Genomic DNA, 10,084 nt, shown 5'->3' with positions numbered 1-10,084 from the left:
AATCATGAACTGGGTAGTTGTCCTCGTGAAGCTTCAGCTGTCTAGAAGCGTATGCGATCACATGCCCATTCTGAGTCAGGACACAACCTAACCCCTGAAGAGAAGCATCCGTGTAAACTACATACCCTCCAGATCCTGACGGTAATGCTAACACCGGCGCAGAAGTCAACCGCCGTTGAAGCTCACGGAAATTCTCCTCACACTCGGAGGACCACTCAAAATCCACACCCTTGCGGGTAAGCTGCGTCAACGGTCAAGCTAACTGAGAGAAGTTCAGAATGAAGCGACGATAATACCCTGCTAGACCCAGAAAACTACGGATCTCAGCAACTGTCGTCGGACGCGACCAATTAAGTACCGCTTCAATCTTGCTTGGATCAACAGAAATCCCCTCCCTGGATATGATATGGCCAAGAAAAACCACTCTATCCATCCAGAACTCACACTTGCTCAGCTTGGCGTACAATTGCTCATCTCGAAAGTCTGCAGTACCAACCGCAAGTGAGAAACATGCTCTTCCGTATTACGCGAATAAACCAGGATGTCGTCAATGAAGACCACGACAAACTTGTCCAAATACTCCCTGCGGTTCATCAAATCTATGAATATAGCCGGAGCATTGGTCAAACCAAATGGCATCACTAGAAACTCGTAATGCCCATAGCGAGTACGGAATGCAGTCTTGTCTACGTCCTGATCACGGACTCTCAACTGATGATACCCAGATCTCAAGTCAATCTTGGAGTAAACTGACGTGCCCTGCAGCTGATCAAACAAGTCATCAATGCGAGGCAACGGATACTTGTTCTTCACAGTGACTCGATTCAGCTGCCGATAGTCAATGCACAGCCGCATCGACCCATCCTTCTTCTTCACGAAGAGAACAGGAGCTCCCCAAGGAGATACACTAGGACGAATGTACCCCTTGTCCAAAAGATCCTGTAGCTGATTCTTCAACTCACGCATCTCTGATGGAGCCAGACGATACGGTGCTCTAGAAATAGGCGAAGTACCCGACATCAACTCTATGCCAAACTCGACTTCCCTAGTAGGAGGAAAACCCGGAATCTCATCAGGAAACACATCTGGAAATTCATCCACAACAGGAATGCTCTCTATCCCAATACTCTCAGCGGACAAATCAACTGCATAGATAAGGTAGCCTTCCCCGCCAGAATCTAGAGCTCGACAGGCTCTCAAAGCGGATACCAAAGGAATCGGGGGTCGCGCTCCCTCACCATAGAAAAACCAACTCTCACTCCCTTCCGGATGAAAGCGTACTAATCTCTGATAGCAGTCCACTGAAGCTCGATAGGTAGTTAGCACATCTATTCCCAGAATGCAATCAAAGTCGTCCATCGCCAGGACCATGAGATTCGCTAACAGAATGTTCCCTTCGAACTCTAAAGGGCAACCCATCACTAGACGCTTAGCCAAAGCAGATTGGCCCGTCGGAGTAGAAACAGACATCAATACGTCTAGTGCAATGCATGGTAACTTATGCCTCATAACAAAACGTGCAGAAATGAAGGAATGAGATGCACCAGTGTCAATAAGTACAAGAGCAGGTATACCATAAAGAATAAATGCACCTGCGATGACTTTCTCATTCTCCTCCACAGCCTGATCATGTCTCAGGGCAAACACCTGGCCAGAAGCTCGTGGCCTCAAATGAGAACTCCCACCAGACTGTCCCTGCGACCTCTGCTGAACGGTGGCCTGAGAACCCGATCCTGAACCAGAACCAGGACCACCTCCCCCAGAAATTGGACAATCTCTCCGGATATGACCAGTCTCTCCACAATGGAAACAAGCTCCAGAAGCTCTTCGGCACTTGTCGGATGGATGGTTCTTCCCACAATGATCACACTTGTCCTTCTTACCGAAACGGACAATACCTCCAGAACCAGAGGAAGAAGAAGATCCAGACTTCTTGAAAGCTTGGGCACGGGGACCCAAAGAACTAGCAGGCCTCGACTGAGAGAAAGACCTGTTCCGCCGAATGCTGTCCTCCGCCTGGTGACAACGGCTCACCAAACCCTCGTAGGACATGTCGTCGCCAACCGCCACACGGTCATAGATCTCAGGGTTAAGGCCCTGAAGGAACAGATTATACTTCATCTCTGAGCTATCAGCAATCTCGGGGCAATAGGATAACAGATCAAAGAACCTCTGCTGATACTCATCGATAGACATGGTTCCCTGTCGCAGACTCAGTAGCTTGCCTGCCTTCGACTGTCGGAGTGCAGGAGGAAAATACCGCTTTTGGAAAGCTGTGCGGAACTCGGCCCAGGTGGCCACTCCTCTCGCCGCAACAAAAGGTGCAGAAGTAAACCTCCACCACCTGCGCGCACGCCCATCCAGAAGATAGCCAAGGGTCTCCACCTTCTGCTCATCGGTGCATTGGAAAGTCTGAAAAGTCGTCTCCATGCGGTCTAACCAGTTCTCCGCATCCTCCGGAGACTCACCTCCAACTAAGGGCTTAGGACCCATAGCTAAGAATCGACGCACAGTGAAACGCTCGTCGTCATGGTGACGATGACGCCGTTCTCGACGAGGCTCCCGGTCGGCATCACCCCAACGCCCACCAACACTGCCATGAGAACTCTGGTCGTCACGATTTGACATCTACAAAAATACCTCAAGATGAGACTAAATCCCAAGAAATCTTTTGCATGCTCTGATACCATAAATGTAGTGACCCTTACCCGGATCACCTACTAAACAGAACTTATGCATGCAATTAACTTAATTAAACAGATATCAGAATAAAACTGCGGAATCCAATAAACATTATACAATCCCCAGAAAAGGAATTTGTAATTATCCAATAAAATATACAAACCAAATCGAATAGCTGTATAAACCCAAACAACAGTAATAAAACCTAGACGAAGCTCCAGCTGGCCAACCACTGACTAGCCCCTCCTGGATCCACCCTCCTCGTCCAATCGCAAACCTGCCCCATGGAATAGGGTGTCCAGAAAATACAGAGTACGAGACGTGAGCATAAAAACCCTCAGTGCGAGAGTATGAGTATACATGCATGCAAAGTGAACTCCCTATAGACTCGAGGTCAAAGATCAGATAACAGAGATAGACCGGGCCCTGGTATGTAGCACGCTGTGCCGTCGCTTCAGGAGGTGGCTCCCATACCGAGATAACTGTGGATACGCCGGACCCAAATCGATGGAAGTCCATCCACTAACAGGATAGGGTACAACCCTACTACAGACATCTCGAAGGAGATACAGCAAGATGCAAATGAATGCAGCATAATATCATGGCATATAAATCATGCAGTCATATAATACATGCATACTCAGTCAGGATATCTCGAATAGTACTTTCGTACCTCAATACAGTGCAAGCTCTACCAACTCTAGGTCCACGCCTATAGTCTGCTCTACACTGCCAAATGATACTACTATCATTAAAGTGCTCTAAAAGCCTTAACTAAGCTATTGCATACTCCTAAATATTTATAGGGAGCAAAAGCTATACCTTCGTCCGTCGTTAGCCCTTTGATGTCGATGCCTCCAGAACTTGGGCACGACTCCGCTACGACTACCGAACGCCTCTCCGACCTCCGGACCAAGCCTAAGAAGACTAGAACAGCTCCAAAAGGACTAGAAAGGAAAGGAGAACTCGGAATTGGCAAATGAAAGTGAAGTCTCGGCCTTCTATTTATAGACAACGATCGGAACTTCCGATCCTTGATCGGAACGTCCGAACCTCGATCGGAACGTCCGATCCTGTCATCGGAGCTTCCAAAGATCCTGATCTGCCACGTGTCAAAATATCACTTGATGACTCCGGATAGGGGTGATCGGAGCCTCCGGTCCTGATCGGAGCTTCCGATCCAACCACACGTCATGCCTGACGTAATATCGATCGGTGCCTCCGATCGCTCATCGGAGCTTCCGATCCTGTTCGGAGCTTCCGATCGTGCCTTCGGAGCTTCCGATCCGTCCAATACCCAATTGAATTAATTAGCATTAATCCTTTAATCACTCAATTAGGGCACGGGCTACTACAGTGGTAGCTAATATTGCAGTCATAGTCCTTCACCAACTCTAAGCACCTACGCTGCCTCATATTCAACTCCTTCTGGGTGAAGAAGTACTTGAGGCTTTTGTGGTCTGTGAAGATCTGACTCTTCTCTCCGTAGAGATAGTGTCTCCAAATCTTAAGAGCAAACACTACCGCTGCCAACTCTAGATCATGAGTAGGGTAGTTCTTCTTGTGCTCCTTCAATTGCCTAGAAGCATAGGCAATAACTCTGTCTCGCTGCATCAGAACTGCTCCCAATCCCAACTTGGAAGCATCAGTATACACCACAAAATCACCTTGCCCGGATGGCATGTCAACACTGGCGCTGTCGTAAGAGCTTCCTTCAAAGTATCAAAGCTCCTTTGACACTCGGCACTCCAAACAAACTTGGCGTTCTTCTTAGTCAATGCTGTCATAGGCACATCAATGGAGGAAAAACCCTTGATAAATTTTCGGTAATAACCGGCTAATCCAAGAAAACTGCGAATCTCAGACGCGCTCCTCGGTATAGACCACTCCTTCACTGCTTGAACCTTTGAAGGGTCTACTTCCACACCGCTCTTAGAAATAATATGACCCAAGAAAGCAACTTTCTCCAACCAGAATTCACACTTATCAAACTTGGTCAACAACTTGTGCTCTCGAAGCACCTCAAGAACGGTCCTCAAATGCTGTTCATGCTCCACTCTATCCTTCGAATAAATGAGGATGTCATCGATGAAAACAATGACAAAGCGGTCCAAGTAAGGCTGAAACACGCGGTTCATAAGATCCATGAAAACCGCGGGCACGTTCGTCATCCCAAACGGCATCACAAGGAACTCGTAATGACCGTAACGAGTCCTAAAAGCTGTCTTCGCCACATCTGACTCCTTCACCTTCAACTGGTGATAACCTGAACGAAGATCAATCTTCGAAAAGACGGATGCACCTTGCAATTGATCGAAGAGGTCCTCGATCCTAGGTAATGGGTACTTGTTCTTCACAGTCACTCCGTTCAAACCTCGGTAGTCTATGCACAATCTTAGACTACCGTCCTTCTTCTTAACGAAGAGAACTGGTGCGCCCCATGGGGAGAAACTAGGGCGTATGAATCCCTTGTCAAGCAACTCTTGAATCTGCTCTTTTAACTCCTTCATTTCGGTAGGAGCCAATCTGTACGGTGCCTTGGAGATAGGCACAGTACCGGGAATCAAATCTATAGAGAACTCCACTTCTCTATCGGGCGGAATTCCCACAACATCGCTAGGGAACACATCCTCAAACTCCCTGACGATAGCCACATCAGAAATAACTGGTCGCTCTGGCAGCTCTGTCAAAGATAAACTGGCTAGAAATGACTCGCACCCACTAAGTACAAGCCTCTGAGCTTGCAAAGTAGAAATGACTCGAGTCTTCCTCAAGATCTTAGCAGCCTCGAACCAAAACGGTTCCTCGCCCTCAGGTCTGACTAGCACTGATCTCTGCTGGAAGTCTATCATCACCGCATTCTTCGTCATCCAATCCATCCCAAGAATCAGGTCAAACTCTGGAAAAGGTAGCACTATGAGGTCTGCTACCACTAACTGACCCTGCAAAAGCAATACAAGGTCTCTCACCAAGCTCCTGGTGGATAGCTCTTCCCCTGAGGGGATAGTAACTGAGAATCCAACCTCCAATTCCTCGCTCTGAATGCCCCTCTCAAGGGCAAAAGACTCCGATATAAAGGAATGGGTAGCCCCTAAGTCTAATAAGGCCCTCGTGGCTACGCCTGCCACAACAATCCTACCTGCATAGCAGTAGTTACAACGACAAAAGGTTGAAGTTAAAACCACGAGTTCTACTTAGGCTCATTCTAATTCAACAATTCCCAAACAAGATACTATTCATGCTAAACAGTCAAAGGACCTAAGACAAACAGCAAGATACTTAGAGAAAACCTCAAACAAGCAAAGACTTAGAGTCACATGCATCTACAAATCTTTAACTGCTCTAACCCAAAAGTTAAGATATTACCTGTGAGAAGAGTAGTGTCTGGGTCGGCCTGCTCGGCCTCCATCACGAACACTCTGCCCTGCACGGGCCTCCTCAGCTCTGGACAATGGGTAGACATATGTCCTGGCTTCTTGCACTTGAAGCAAACTCCAGCATCCTTCAAACACTTCCCAAAATGCGGACGATGGCAAAACTGACAAATAGGCTTCTCCCCAGCCTTGGGAGGAACCTGTCTCTGGGCCTGACGCCCCTGCGGTGCCTGCTGTCCCTGCTGTCTCGGGGGTCCATGATACGGCTTCTTGCCGTGCTGCTGCTGCTGCTGCTGAGAGTGGCCCTGATGAGGGAAGAGCCTCTTGCCATGCGCCTCCGCTCTAATATCTCTCAGCGTCTGCTCAGACCTCAAGGCACGCCTCAGTGCTGAAGCATAATCAGATGGCTCAGCCATAAGTACATCCCTACGGATGGCGGGTCGAAGCCCCGCAAGAAAGTGCTCCAGCTTCTCCTTCTCGTCATCTCCAATCAAAGGCACGAAATGGCAGCCCCTCTCGAACTTCACCACAAACTGTGCCACCGACAAGTCTCCCTGTCTCAAGCTCATAAACTCCGTCTTCAAACGACCTCTCACATCAGCAGTAAAATACTTCTCAAAGAACAGCTTCTTGAACTCAGTCCAAGGTAGAGTAGCTGGGTCCACAATCTTCTCCATTCCCTCCCACCAGAGGGCGGCATCATCCTGGAGGAGAAACACAGCACACCTCACTCTATCTGGATCTCCCAGCTGCATGTAGCGAAAGATCACCTCTAGTGAGCGAATCCAACCCTCCGCTATCAACGGATCAGTGGTGCCAGCGAAGTCCTTCGGATTCATCTTCCGAAACTGCTCATAAACAGTCCCCGATCTAGCAACAGGAGCATCCACATGACGCTCGAGGATACGGGCCAATCCTGCTAGCACCTGTCCTCCTACATCCACCTGCGGCGGCGGTGAAGGCGGTGGAGGCGTAACTGCACGCGGATCACGACGACGAGCCATCTAAACGCATTGAGAAAATCCAACATTCAAATTTCATGCCTTAGAAAATATTTTTACTTCAAATTTAAACTTCTCAATAACTCAAGAAACTAATACATCAAAACTTTAAGAAAATTAAAAACATTAAACTTAAATCTTACAGACTTTGAGGCAAGATCCCCTGAGTTTCAGCAATCGGCAGTAGGCTCAGCCCAAACCAAGACCATGCTCTGATACCAACTGAAACGACCCTAACTACTCGCTACTAGACTATAATTAAAATAAAGGAAAATTACGGATTTTTAAAAATTTTTTCATGACCTATTTGTAAAACAAATAAGCCATCAAGACTCAAACAACAATTTAAATAAGGAAAGAAAATTGACTTCAAAACTTAAGTGCGTTAAATATAAACATGCAATCCTAGTAACCACCTCCCGGTTACAACATAAAGTAAACTAAAGCATTTAAAATTAATTCCAACGATAATCATAAACTTGCAAAAGCGGAAAACGTACTTCAAAACATAAGCTGTAGCACAGGGAATGCACATCCTGGCTATAAATACTACAAGATCTCAAATAATACTTCATTATTACAAATTCGATAACTGTGCGGAAAAACATAAACTAAAAGGAAGCAACGGTCACTGGGCCTCGCACTACCGATGGCCTCATCCCAGTAGATCACGCCCCTCCGTCTCCTCCACAAAATCCTCACCTGCAAACATTCAAGCATAGTGAGTCTAAAGACTCAACAAGCATAACTAGGATAATAACAAGGGTTTAAAATACGTGATGCAAAAACTCAACTTAAACTGTAATATGCATGAAACTAGAAAGATATAGAAATCATGCATTAATGAACTCACACTATGATAAACTTTAACTTTCATAACATTCAACTTAGACTCATGCATAACTGAAAGACTGACATCAATGCAAAACGAGTCAACTAAAATTGTGAAACTTTAACTTTTAAACTTTTCTTTACTTTTTCCTCTTAGAAATCCGATCCCTGATTTGTGACCCTCTGTTTCGATCATGATCATGGCTGCAGTGCACTATGCCGGCAAGACGACGAGATTTCTCCCGACGAACTTAACCCCTCTATGGCAAGGAGACCGAGATGCCTCACGATCCCACATTGCCCCTCTGTGGCAAGGGTAAACAAGATGTCTCTTGCTCCTTGCCTAACCTCTATAACCTCTTGGTGAGTAGACCGAGGCATCCCCCGGCCTAGCAACACCCCTCTTGTCACAAACAGATCACTTCATTCAAAAATATTTGCCTTTTTTTCCCTTTTCATTTATAAAGACTCAACTCATACATTAAATGGCATGCAAACAAGTAAACTTCCTTTTTCTTTATTAAACTCAAGAACACGTCAAATTCACACGAATAAGCAATCTTTAAGACATGAGACTCGACTCGAAAATGTGAGTTTAAGGTGGATGAGTGGCTGCCCCTAAGTCCAAAGAAGACAACTTACCCAACAAAATCCTCAAACTTGACTTAACTCGAGCAAGTAAACCGAAAAGCCCTTAACTTTGTCATGCCTTATCCAAAACCTGTCCCGCTTGAACCGACACTCAACAAACACTCCAAATCATCCCAAGGAATAGGTGGTATCATCAAAAGATCAAAAGAGCAAATTTTCAAAACACAAAAATCGGACAGACCCTATTCAAAGGAAAAATCTGCACTTACACCCAATTTTGAAAAATCCATAACTCACTCAATTCTTATCCGAATCGAGCCTATTTTATATCGACGCGACCACAACGACACGAACTTTACTATGGTTCAGACCAAACACTGCCCAGACCTCAGACCAGCCCTGCCCTGCCCCGTGAACAGTACTGCCCTGCACCTCACACACCTCCAATTCCAACAATTCAAACACTTAGCCCACTTTCCTCAACTTATCTCCACACCAAACACCCAAACACCTCAAATAACCTCTCTTAGGACTTTTCCCAAACACTTGGGCTACACTCAATCCACACTTTCACAACACATATCAAGAACATCAAGAATTAACCATCAAAACTTCAAAATGTTGAACAATCAATCAAGACCAATGCAAGACAATTAAATACTTCAACATCAATTAAATTTCAGCCCCTACACATGCAAAATTTCGAAATTTAGGTCCTTATACATTCTGAAAATTCGAATTTTGGCAAGAACATCCATATAAATCCATGTCATTGCACATATACTCAACATTAAATCACATAAACTCAACCCCATAACACATTTAGCAAAATCAGCCCCTTAAATGCCCAAATTCGAAACCCTAACATCACAACATCATGCATTTTCGAAATTATTGCAAGAAGTCTTAAGGGTGGGGGTAGATATTGCTTGAATGTTAGCCCAAAGAAATAGTTACACTTGCCTTCACCAATCTACCAACAAATTTCGAACAAGAAGAGGAGATGAGAAAGGAACTTCAACCAAACACCAAGCTAAGCACCTAGGGGAGCTTCTCCGGTGGTTGGGACGGCGGCAGGCGGCGGCAGGCGGCGGCGGACGGCGGCTGGAGGGGTTGGACGGCTTCTTCAAGGGAGAGGGGAGAAGTGGGCGGCTAGGGCTAGGGTTTGGGAGTTAGGGTTTGTGTCTTGATTTTAATTGAAATGTTTTAATGATAGTGTAAATTAAAAGTGTAGTGTATTGTGTGTAGTATTTTAAAATTTCACTTGTACTAGCAAAAGTACTACTTGTACTATTAAAACTTTTTACCTCAAACTTTTTGCTATTTTCAAACTTCTAAATTTAAAATTTCAACTCTCAACATTTTAATTGAAATTCCACTAACCCGGATTTAATAAAATCCTATTTTATGGAAAATTTAGGAAATAACCCAAGAAAATGATAAAATTGCTTTTTGACCCCTAAAAATTCAAAATTTGCATTTTTGGCCAAAACCCCTCTTTTACCTCTAACTTAAAATTTTAAAATTAAAAATCTTGAAAATAAACCACCGAAGCCCACCGTCGTCACCTGCCTGGATAAAAATTACTAACTAAACAGTTCAAGG

This window comes from Henckelia pumila, chromosome 3 (genome assembly GCF_033568475.1).
Source record: "Henckelia pumila isolate YLH828 chromosome 3, ASM3356847v2, whole genome shotgun sequence".
Lineage (NCBI taxonomy): Eukaryota > Viridiplantae > Streptophyta > Magnoliopsida > Lamiales > Gesneriaceae > Henckelia > Henckelia pumila.
Note: the sequence above shows the minus strand (reverse complement) of the source record.